Source organism: Halyomorpha halys, unplaced genomic scaffold (genome assembly GCF_000696795.3).
Source record: "Halyomorpha halys isolate HHAL.00 unplaced genomic scaffold, Hhal_1.1 Scaffold881.1, whole genome shotgun sequence".
NCBI classification, from domain to species: domain Eukaryota; kingdom Metazoa; phylum Arthropoda; class Insecta; order Hemiptera; family Pentatomidae; genus Halyomorpha; species Halyomorpha halys.
In genome coordinates this window covers 368,258-381,438 of record NW_027105124.1, presented here as the reverse complement: position 1 = coordinate 381,438, position 13,181 = coordinate 368,258, and the positions used below count along the sequence as shown (strand labels likewise).

The window sequence follows — 13,181 nt, the reverse complement described above, 5'->3', positions numbered from 1 at the left end:
AAAAAGAGAGAGAAACAGATTTTGTTTAATGCTTTAAGATGTATTTTTTATAACCATCGCCAACAAATATTTTAATTTTACTTTATTAAAAACTGAATACTCATCCGAAGATCCATTTGGTGTTTTAAGTGAGTTTTGCTTTATCCATAGGCAGTAAAGGTTTTTAAATTGGAAATAGCGATAACAACAATAAAAAGACTCCACAATATATCATCTAATGTATATTTTTCTTTTTTAAAAAAAAAACAAAACAACCAAACAATGTTTCAGCTATACAGTTATTTTAAATTCTTCATGATGGTTTTATGAGTATTAATACAAAAAAGAAGTTATTTATTCAAATCCTCTTTCCTTTGATTCTTGATTCCCTTAAACCTTTAAACAAAAGTTTAGATTTTTCAAGGAGCTAGTACCTCTTTCTTCTCATTTTCATTCAATCACTTTTTTTCTTTTAAAGAGTGAGAGGATCCTGTTCAAATATTAACTGTTTTAAAAGAAGCACTCAAGCACTTCGATGATTTTATGTAATTTTAACATATTATTCTTTCCGCTTTTCAACTTCAGCACTTTAACTAAACTTTTAAACTTAATCACTGAATGAATTGATAAAAGTAAATATTTACTAAATGCTATCTATGAGTCTGGTACAAAATAAAAATTATACTACCCAGACTGGATTTCAACCTGTGCATCTCTTTAACCTAACTAGGGCATGCTTGATGGGATATTGCCCCAACAAATTCATTTACCACAGCCAAATTTCTAATTTGAATTAATAACCATTTATACTCAATATCATGATAATTACTATTATTATGAGTCTATGGTTTTTCTCTGCTCAGTACTGACTGTGTATCTGTTTGAGCTAATGCCACATAAGCCATGGAACAGCACATATATTTCCGAATATCTTTTTTTCTGTTAGTCTTCTCATTTTCATAATGAAACAACAATGCTCCATCCATATTGAATGATAATATAGAAGAATGCTGTGCCTTGGATTTTTGTTGCAAAATAAAATTCTCGAAATTTCTTAATTTGCATTATAAGACACCTTTTCAAAAACAAATATTATTTCTTATTGAACATTTGAGTTCATTTAAAACTATACTATCTAGTATTAGCAAATTTTAGTATGAATCTGAATTTTAAATTATTATAAACCATTGGCATTTATTCCTTAACCAATATTTTTTTGATGTTTCAACAAACTAAGTACTGCTTTAAAAGTTTTCCTAAAACTAAGAAATCTATTATAATGAAGATAAGATTATAGAACCTAAACATTTTATTTAATTTATGTGTGAATCTCCAATCCAAAATACAGATTGTTCACTTTTAAAAAGTGTTGGAAAATTGTATAATCCTAACATTGTTTCCAAATAGAAATTCAATTTAGATTTTTTTCTCATTCTAAAAATGAACAGCATGGTCCCTTTAGTAAGACATGGTTATCAATAACTCCAATTTAGGATTACATGCCCACAGAATCAACATAAATGTTTGGACTAAATGCATTTTGAAACAAAGTTGAGGACAAAACCAAACAAAAGTGACTTTGTTTTCTAGTTAATTTACCATTCTTGATTGCTAACTTTTACTTTACATTTTTTTTTAATGACCAGCTGGCCAAAAATGTCAAATAAATGATTGAAGGAATTGAAAACCAAGTTAAACTTCCAAAAATATAATTTTATCAATATTTGGTATACTTATGAATAATTACAAAGCAGATTGAGTACTAATGACAGAAAAAGATCATTGAGATAAATTTTCTTCATTTCATATTCACAATCAGCTTTGTCATATCCATTGCATTCATATTCTAGTCCATTAAATTCTGGTGCAAAATTCATTTTGATCTGAAGCACTCCATTTAAGGATATTCCCTAAATATCCAATTTTCCAAATAAACCATTCATTTTCTTTGAGGTATGGCTAGGCTCAGTACTATCATATTTTTATGACTTTTTTTATTATTATTATTTTTTAATAATGAATGTTTAGACTGGAACAAAATACTTTTATTTTCAAAAAACATAACATTAGATCTAAATGCAAAAACACTAACTTTAAAATATATAAATTTAATTATAAGCAAAGTTTCAGGCAATATTCAGAGTGTACATCAAAATGGGTATATTTAAATACTTAGCTCTAATAATAAAAATTAAAATACTCTAAGTAAATAAAATTGTTTTCTTCATTATTATATTTATAGAAACAAGTCACAATACTTAGTATAAAGTATTCCCCTTATGGTACTTTCCTACCGTCCAGCCCCTTCTTATTCTTAATTGTCATTTACTCGTTTCAGTTATTTAATAAAACATAATCACTTAAGTTCTTTTTAATTTATACTAAATCAATGTAATTCCTTAAACTGAGATCTATATTTTGATGTTATATCTATAGCTGCTGGTGTCAAATAGACACAAATAGTACTTTCATCCAAGGCTCCCTAATCTGGACACTCCTCTTGCTTTGAACCCACTTCTTCTACACCCCCTTGGTGAAAGGAGGTTGAGAAACCCATTTTCAGGAAAACCTCAAGTCCCTTTCTTTACTGGAGGTGTAAAGTCTCTGTGACACCATGCAACTTGATCTATCATAGAAAGTCGCACTGATTAATTTTATTAATTAGAGTTATGAACCTGTTATTTACATGTGTTATTTACATTACCTATTAAAGTTATACACATGTTCAATATGTTAGTAAATTAATTATGACATCTACCCGGTTTAATTTAATTTTTCCACTTTTATAGGAATTTCAGAAATCAGGATTGACTTGGATCTATGTCTTCCTTCCCTCCTCTTCTGTAAAATAATCCTATTAGGAGAAATTTAACTCACAATAGACTTGTTTTACAGTTTATGACTTATTTAAAAAAAATTTAATAATTCGGATTAAAACTATAGAGTAATGGATAAATTGTATTCAATTTAAGAATACACATTTTTAAAATATATTTATTATGTGTATGATAGTTTTATAATTGACTTTTTACCTTATATGCTCAGTTAAAAATTTATTACATAAAAATATTGTAAATTTCATTATACATATCTTATTCAGTCTGAAAATAAGAGACTTTTACATCTTTATCACATTTTCACAATATAATTATTGTTCAAGAATACCTGAGGTATAGCTATAATACCTATAATATAAATATATGTCATTTAGATATTACAACAAGGAAAATATTCTTTATAACAGAAAAATAAAATGACTCCTAATGTAGAAAAGTGTGGTGTTATATTTATATACTAGATTTTCATATATATATTATTTTATCTTTTTTAATTGTAATAGTTTCATTATTCTCATGTAGACTTTATTTTCTTATAAAACTTATACTATACATATCTTTTAATAATATTTATGTATCTATATTGTTGGTTATTTTCTAATCACTTTGTAATTAATTTTATTTATCATGGTTTTTATCTTGTTTTTTTTCTTATCACTGATAGAGGCCTGAAATTCTGGCCGAAAGGTTGGCACTAAGTTTTTACTTATTTGTGTTCTTTACTGACTGCACTCCTAACCATCTGCTTCTCATTTATTTTGTTTTATTATATGGAACTTGTTTCTGTTAATTTTTAGTGCATTGTTCCTAAATCAAGTAGTTAAATTTAATTTTTTCCTTCTTAACTGATCACCTAAATTTTCAATAATATGAAAATTCATTAAATAAATTATGTAAATTGTTGTCAGAGAGAATCATTAGGAGTTACATGACAACTTAATATTCCATATAACTGAGGTATGCAATTCCAGGAGGGCTCGCTAAATAAAATATTTGTTCTGAGCCTGGAGGGTTGATTGTGCTGTAAATATTTTTAGGCTTTCTAGATAATCATCCTCCATTTCAAATGGATTTGAAATGTTTTTTTAATACCATCCTAAGACTAGAATTAACAATATATTATGGACATATTGATTTTAAAAATTCAATATGAATACTAGATATTTTACAATCCAAGTAAAATAATAATTTAATCCTTTATAATGTAAGTTTATTGTTTTAGAGAACCTTATAGCTGAGTTTGTTTAGGTGAGGGTCCCAGAACAGTTAGTTTGGAAGGTCGTGGATTCGATTTCTACCTGGGTCAATATTTATTTCGCAGCAGCCCTAAGAAATTAATCTTGACATTCTCTCTCTAGGGTCTTATAGATTCTCACTGGAGAACTTGAGCCAAAAAAAAAATTAGGTCTTTTTTTTGTTTCCTCAAAATTTAGTATTTTTTATTTTTGTTTCTTCAAAATTATACATCATGTTTCTACAACCTACTAAAGTTTCTATTTTTTGAATATTACTAACCTCAGGGTCATTGGCAAATATTATAAGATTTCAATAGCATATAAACTGTGGAGTGACCTGTTCTCTTTCAGAATAAAGAATCTTTAGCATTTTATTTACCTTTCTTCAAGAATATTCTTCTTGCCTGAATATTTTTCTTATCTGAATATTCATGTGGAACTGAAGTAGTTATACATTGGGTAATCTTGAATAATATGTTATATTATAAATGTATGATATACCAAAGTGGAAGTACTAATTTAAAAAAAATAATAATAAAATAAATCTAACCAAAACTATAAGGTATGGAAATTTCCTGCTAGATAAATTGGCATGCCTTAAATAGGCAGTATTATGATTGTTATTTATTTAATTATATACATAGGAACTAGCACAATATATTGCTTGTGTGTAACCTAGGGCATGTATTTTAAATGCCTGTACATGGTTTAATCAGATAAAAAAGTGTAGCAAAAATATGGAGTAAAAACTTGAAGTAAAAGCTTTAACAAAATTTGGTGGGTTGGTATAACAACAGCAGTAAAAATAGTTCAAAATTAAACTCCTAGGTTTTAAGGAACTAACATGTAGAAAATCATGCTCGTACAATAAATATTGGGTTCTACCAATGCAGTATCAGAAGAAACTATTACAATATTCAAAGTGATTGTTTAGCCTAGAACTATGCAGATGGGATTTAAATTCGCTCAAACTGGAGACACTATTGTAGAATCCCGGATGGTTATAAATAAAGCTATCCATTTCTAAGTTTCTAATGTTGAAGTACCCTAGATGGTTACATAATATAAGAAGAACATTAACCAATAAACATCCTAAACACGATGTTTAAATGAGAAGAACTCTCAAGTACTGATGATGTCTCAAAAATGAATTTATTCTGCCCAATACATACATGTATTTATATGGAGGAGAAAAACATATTAGGAGGAAAAGAATCATTCCACTCCTGGAAATTGATGCGTTCAGTTGTAAAACATGGTAACTGAAATTTCTTATAAATTGAAGTTTTGGGCATAAGAATGATCTCACAGTCTGATCACTGAATTGTATTACAGACTGTACAAAGAATCTTTAGGAAATTTGTTTCTTCAGAGAATATTAAGAAAAAGAATGAGACTCCAGTTTGAATGTTAAATATTGTAATTATATTGTATATTGTTAAAATTTTTTAACATTGTAGAAGTAAAACAAAAAAAAAGTCATTTTTATTTGTTTTATTCATGTAAATTATTATCATTAGCAGTTGTGCCTAATATAATAAAAGATAGTTTTGTTTAATATAAAAGTGTGTATGTATCTGTGAGTGCGATCAGTTTTGCATGGGCAGAAAATAATCCCTGGTTATAAACATTGATATAATACTGTATACCCGGGTTGTTTATACAGCAGATACCTTCGAAGGCTCTTTCCAGTCGATAGTATATATTTGGCTATGTCATACTACTACTAACAACTAGGTTGTGATCAATTTTAACAAATAAGTGACTGTGATAAAGAATTTTAATTTTTGTTTTAATGTGAAAATTGACTAATAAGAGAAATTGTTGAATGGACCTGGGCAGAATAGCCTGGATGGAGTTGTGTTTTAAAATTATTTAGTTCAAAAATTGTATTAAGATTGTTCCTGAGGATGGCCGAATTGGCCAAAACGTCGGACTTGTAAAGAATAGAAAATGTTTTGAGACTGTAATGGATAAAATTTAAGAAATTAATCTTTTGTGTCAGTAACATTTTATTTTATTGTTTATTTATGAGCACTTCTATATCTGTTTTAGATACATCAAAACTTCATGAATTATAATATAACAGATCAAACAATTCATTTGTAACTGAATCTGCAGGATAAAATCAAGGCATAGCGTAGGAAACGTTAACTGTTATTGCTATTATTAAAATTAATTTTACCATAAAATTGGAAGGTTCAACTTATTTTATGTTCAAGTATGTTGTAATTTATTAACCTTGATTGTCCAGTGATATAAAACAAAAGATTTTATTATATAAATAGATTAAGCTGCTGTAGTTGGTAATTTCGAAAACGAAATTTGAATAATTAAAAATACAAAATGAAACTTTCTAGAGTCATCCCGAGTGAATTCTTGAAGTTGGAAAAATACATCTATAGGTACTATCATTAGATAGCTGCTTTGTTTTGATAGTGGCACATCTGTCAGCTTTTTTTTTTTTTTTTTAATTCTGTATTTGAATCATTCCATAGATTGTAGACTGAATTTAATTTGAGACATCGCTACTAAATTTAGAATTGTGTGTAGGGCGATCTCACTAAAGAAAATAATCCCGATCTACGTTACTATCCTTGAAGTACGTCTAATATAAGATAAAACCAAAACATTTTTATTCGTCAGATTTGCGATTAATTATATGCTGCGATATGTACAAAGATTTCCTTAAAAAAACAATAGTTATAACAAGATGACTATAGAGTGATATTTTGATTTTATTTTTATTTTAAATATTGTGAAAATCATATTGATTTTTTCAGATATACGAAGAATAGTAGTTAAAGGCGTTTCAATTGAAGTGTATTATACTTGTGATTGTTAGCTTTGTTGGATGTACTATAGAAGATACTTGATAATAGCAGATAGCTGTAAATTTAAGTTGAATTAATGACAAATGAACGGTCTTGAGACTTACCCAATTAAAGAAATGATAAAATAATCAATATTTTAATGTCTCTATTCATAATATTTTATTTGATTAAGTTTTTATATTAATTTCATTCTTGTTACCGCAGGTCTCGGTAATTGAAAGGTCTTGCGCGTGAAAATTGCTTTTCATGCTCTAATGTTCCGTGTAGCTGGACAAGGAAACATCTTTAAGAAGAAATAAGTATATAATTTGAATTTTGAGCAGATATTTAAAACATGTTCTTTTAAAACAATGGTCTAAACGTTTACTTATGGGGGAACTGAACGTACTGGAGAGGTGGGGAAAGGTAGGCAAAGGTCACTCACAGTAAGTCCAGGATCCACGCACATTCAACATCTTAAGGTAAAACCAACGTTCTAATAATTTGTGTTTTGTTCGTTTTAATTATATTATATATACTTTTCTTTGTAATTATTATTATTTAAAATTATGAATTAGTTTCAAATCAATGCTTTATTATCTATTCAGTTCGTTTTTGTCATTTATAAAGTTAGATGCTAAAGCGGAAGACTTTTTTTGTCATTAGCAATAGACAGGAAGTGATTAATGTAAATTCGAAATGCCCAATGACCGGGCCTTGTGCTGCCATCTTTTGAGTACCTTTTGGCAGTTGCTGGTATAACATAAACATTTTATTATTGGTTGGATTGTTGCTATTTTTATTTATCTGTTTCCTATTTTTTTTTAAATAAAAAAAATATTTTAACGTAGGTTCTAATGCATAAAACTCTTAAATTCTGGTTTTCGTATTTAACTATAAATTATTTATCATAATTAATCCTTTGTTATAAAGTATTTATTTTTATTTTTTTGGATATTTTTTAATTATTGCATTGCTTTTTTATTTATTTAATTTTAATTTATCATCGTACATCATTAATAAAAATTTACGAATATTAAAGACTCTATAAATAATAAAGACACAAACAACAATCTATATATGTGTTGGTTTATTTTTAACTTTGAATTGATAGTATAGTTGTATTCTGTTTATAAAACCGTGATTTTTTTCTCATTCATTTAAAGTATTTTGCTGATTGGAGTTGTCCCAGGAAGTGAAAGCTGCAGTGGAAAAACTCTTTATATTAGTAAGCAAGAATATTGTGAAATTAACATTAAACTTAATTTTTTTTTCATAACCTAATATAATCACAATTTAAATTTTTCAAATCCTAAAATGTGAGTGATGGTGCTTATATTTTATTTAATAATAGTTATAATTAAATTCATTAAAAATTATATTAAATTGTTTAAAAAAATCTTTCTAACACTGTAAACATAAATTAATAAATATATATCAAATAACAATACGTGTTTTGTAATTTCATATATTAAAATAATAAACATTGCATCAAAAAATATTTAACCGCAATAAATGCGCTCATGCCATTCTTCATTACATTCCTGAGAGTTGAAGTTGCTATTTTGCTAAGTTTAAAGTATTTTTATTGTTCGTTGTCAGGTATATTTATAGCTTTGATAAAATCGATTTATTTCGAATCATTTTGGCTGTAGCCCTAAAATTATATTTTTATATAGTCATTGAGAAGACTGACTTGATGCCTGTGGTTTTCATGCAAATGGTTTTATATGCTGTTATAATTTCAAGGACTGATTCCGTCATCTAGCTAACGAGGATTACTTGTTACACAACTGACCTATTTCATTTAGAGTTCTAAAAATATTTTGTTTTGGTTTTTAAAATTAAATTTAGTGACGACAATCATATTATACATGTGAATACAGAATTCGAACCTATGATGGACATTTTTTTTGTTAATACTACTATATTAATATTATTATAAATTTTTGAAGAATCGCCAATGGTTTTATATTAGCAGAAACAAAAGTGGCTTCAGCTCTTGAAAAGAATAGGGCAGGGTTAGTTAAAGTTTGGAAGAAAAAGAGCCAATTTAACCAATTAAACGTCAGGAATAAGTATTGAGCTGGACTATATTTTAATATTTTTTTTTAAATAATTAATTAAATAACCATTTCATTATTCTATTTATTTCTATGCTAATAATATTTTCATTCATTCTAATGTAAGTTTTGAGCATTTGAATTAATGAGAATATTGTGCTTCCGTTTCTGTAGAATGTTGTAGTATCCAAACTCTCATATTTTATTTGGCTTTTAAATTAATTCTTAATAATGTTCATATTGAAAAATGTTTACTCACACATGTACGACGGCCTCATTATGCGATGAATACATAATGTTTTGTATTCGTTTGAATCCGGTGCGATCTTCCAGATATTGAAGATAATTTCACCTGTCTTTTGTAAAAAAAAAAAAAATTATAATAGTAGTTCTTAATTTTAAAATGAAGTGCATTTTTATCTTTTTAGGTTCTAAATCTCTGTGGCAAGATATTTATGTTTTGATTTTCACAATTCCCGTCATCAAAATCAAGCAGTTGCAATTTAAAAGCTGTTATTTCAATTCGTTTACTTTGCCTTTAAAGGCATATATTATAAAGGGGTTTCTCTAACTAGTTGACATTTTTTTAGAAAACATTCTTTCATATCAAAAATTTCAATTTAGAAATATTTATCAACTTTTTTAATAAACTCTAAAACACGATGATGATCCACTTTCTATGTCAGTGGTTTAAAGAACTTTTTTTCTTCTAAAATATTAAACTCCTAAAGAAGCAAAAACAGAATATCTGACGTATACATAATGAATATTTTACATATCTTTCCAATTATATCCAAAAATAATATCCTCAAAGAGTGAGTACCTCGCGAGCAGCGAATAATGTCTCGTTCTCTCTCTTTTTTTGGAAGTGATACGGTTTGAACTGTGGTTTAGCTTCATCATTTGGCTCATCTGAATCGGTAATCAATTATTGGTCAATTAGGGCTGAGTGGTCCCAGAAATTGTTTTTATAACGTTTGCTACTGATCTTTAATTTTGTGACTAAAACAGTCCGTTTATCCTTCAAGACCTTTGTTTGAAGCGCTGGTTTGCTTCGCCAGTATTAGAACCAGACTAATTAACAAATTTGGACAAAATCTTATGAGACGTTTCTTATATAGCCTGTAGCCTAAAATATAAAACTCATTCACACAAAATATTATATAAAAGTTTTAATTCATCAAATAAGGGATTTAGATGATTCTTTTTCCATACAAGAGTAATAGCAACCATATTTTCTGATCGAAATAAGAAGGAACTTCAGTGAAAGGTATTACTTAACAGATTTATTTGGTACCTTTTATTTATGTCATTTTAGATTTTTTTTTTTTAATACAAATAATTAATACGAATTTCATTATAACACATACAATTTATTTTTTAATAATTAAAAAAATGAAAAATGGTGGTTATATTTGAATGTTTTACTACTTGCTTGGACTACCCTGTTGAAAATGCAGGATTAACACACTTAGCACGGGTGTATTCTAATAACAGCTGGATACACGAAACAATACCATATTGCTGACCGAGGAATAAAAGTCTAATATGGTTTTGAACTACTCTAATGCTTATTTAAATCGGCCACAATAATTTGTCGTAGTGCTTTTAAGCTTTATGACTTATGTTTATATGGCTACTATTTTATGATAAAACACTAATTTACAATATTTTTTGTTTGAAAAGTTTGATAGCATAACCTTTTAATATTCTGTAGTCAATGTGTTTCTATTTAGCATTTTTTTTTTTTTTTTAAATTATAACAAATTATTCTACAAAAACTTACTTTAATGCAAATTTGGCTTTTAGATTGATAACGGCGTGATGGTTTGAGGGGCATGTCGCCGCTTTGCTTGAATAGTAGAACATTTGACAAAAATAAGTTTTTATTTAATTTAGAATTGGACGTATTCCAAAAACAGTATCGTTGACTGCGGTTACTTTCTTTACTGTACTCGTTCCATAACTATCTTAAAGCTGCCAGTGTAACTACTTATCAACTCCAGCCTACGGTGCAACCTATGGAATACCCCAAACACATGAGAAATAAAACAACTTTTTGTTTGATATTTTACTATTCAAGATATTCAAGATATGGACTACAATTTTCCATAAATTAATTTGTTGAAGTTTCTTCTGGACGCACAACACATACCATCCTAAACATTCCCCCATATTTTAGTTACTGTATTAATTTCAATTCTCATTTGAGAATTGTATAAAGGAACAGAAACAATCTCTACTCGATCAAATGCAACACAATTAAATTCGAAAAACGACATTATGACTTACTATTAAAGGATAAGACAGTTTCGGTGACTGTGTTGCTTAAGTACTGTAAGGAAGTATGTAATTAGTGTGGTCCACTAATGAGGCTTAAATGTAGTTTATTATCCCCTTCAATGATTTTCACGTTGCTGCGGAAACACTTACATGCTTAAGCGAAAATGAAGGACAATGACCGCAAAAAATAAACAAAAATAATCATGAGCAATCATTTAAAAAACAATATACAAGTTTTATTTTCCTCGGTGGTAAATTTTCTTCTAATATTTCGCATCCTTTACAGTTAATTTCATCTATAATTAAAACCGTTTAGAGTTTAACTAGGTCAGTTGTTGCATGGTTGGAAGAATTATTAAGATAATTCATCCTACTAGAGGAGAAAACTTATGATTACAACCCAGAAATGATCATTTTAAGAACAAAAAATAACTAACAATATCATATAAATAACAAACTATCTATTTTATATCATTAACAAATTCAGATAATTCGTGAATAAGATAATTAAGATTTAATGCCAGAAGATTGTCAAGAAAGAGTTTATGTTGATCATGATAATTAGAAACACAAAAGCATAAACATAAGTAACCAAGTAAATAAAATTCCAAGAAAAAAATATCCCTGAACTGTAACACAAGATTTTTTAAGGTTTTTTTTTTTTTTTTTTAAATAAAACTCAGAATAATGAGTGGGAAATACCTGGAACAACAAAATTAGATGAATCGTACCTGACCTTGGTAAAAGACTGTGAATGAAGTACAAAGCTACAACGCGAACAGGTGTATCCGAAAAACAGTTCAGTTTTTCGGTCTTCGTCCAAGAACAGTTCGAGCTGCCTCCTTTTGTTTTAACTAATAACTAAAACAATAATATAATAATACAACAGTTGTGGACAATAGGTAATAGTGATGAATGATCTCATACATACTAAAATAAAAAAAAATAAAAATAATGATAATAATAATAAAAAATAAAATAAAAAATAAATAAAAAAAACTCGAAAAAATAAATTAAAAATCTTTAAAAAAATAATAATAATAAAAAATAAATAAATAAAAAAAACTCGCCTCCTTTAAGCAGAAAAAATTCCCTAGTTAAGAAAAATCACTTCATTGGTTCTTCCATGACACTTATAATAGACTTACTTGCACTTTACCCCAATGACAAATCATTTATCAAATATTCTTTGCCACGGGTATTGTGCATAGTACTTGCCAATGTTTACGTATTGGTGAAAGTTTTGGCCAATGTTTGTGCAAGTGCTCATGTTGGTCCTTCCAAAGAGTTTTTTTTTCACAAATCGAAATGATTTGCTCTCATCATTGCACAGAAACCACAAATGTGTGGAATTAATTGTCGAACGGGCTCTATTATTTTTACATAAGTGAGGGTTTTTTAAAGTTTAGTTTTAAATTTAAAATTAATATTTAAATTATTAATGATTCCTAGCTTGCTAATATTTGGTTGATAATTGGATTAATTATTTCTGATAAATATATTTTAGGGCACTAAAAAAGTCACTTTTCTTTCTTACAGAACTAACTATGGTTTACATCGACGTGGCACCTTTGCACTGGTTCATTTGCGCTTTCACATCATAATTTACAAACATTTGACAAATTATTTAAAAAGTGTGAAGCCGACTGATTATTTTACAGATTTAAAGATAACTTTAAGTTTAAAAACAATTATTTATGGTAAAATTATTATATATATATATTATTAATTTAGATTTAAATTAATAAGCACCCCCTCTGCAGAATTAGAAACCAGCGGATAACTAGGTACCTTCTAGCCTTCCATTATAAAGCTGGACATAGCATTAATGTCTTCCTTTCTTTTCTTTTGTAAAAGGCTAAACACATTTGTAAATAAAATATTTAAAAAAAATCGTAAACTATAAATATAAAGTATACACTACATATTTTTTAATTTTTCCATACAAGAGTAATAGCAACCATATTTTCT

At 27.6% G+C, this 13,181-nt stretch overlaps 1 protein-coding gene across 1 annotated transcript in view; it reads left to right on the top strand.

Moving 5' to 3' along the window:
- The first annotated feature begins 7,213 nt into the window (after window positions 1-7,213).
- The window catches only part of LOC106686817 (alpha-tocopherol transfer protein), a 191,309-nt gene continuing 185,341 nt past the window's right edge, over window positions 7,214-13,181 (top strand). The window contains exon 1 of the mRNA XM_014430364.2: window positions 7,214-7,346. The gene's annotated coding sequence lies outside the window, so the exon portion shown is untranslated. The remainder of the gene's footprint in view (window positions 7,347-13,181) is intronic.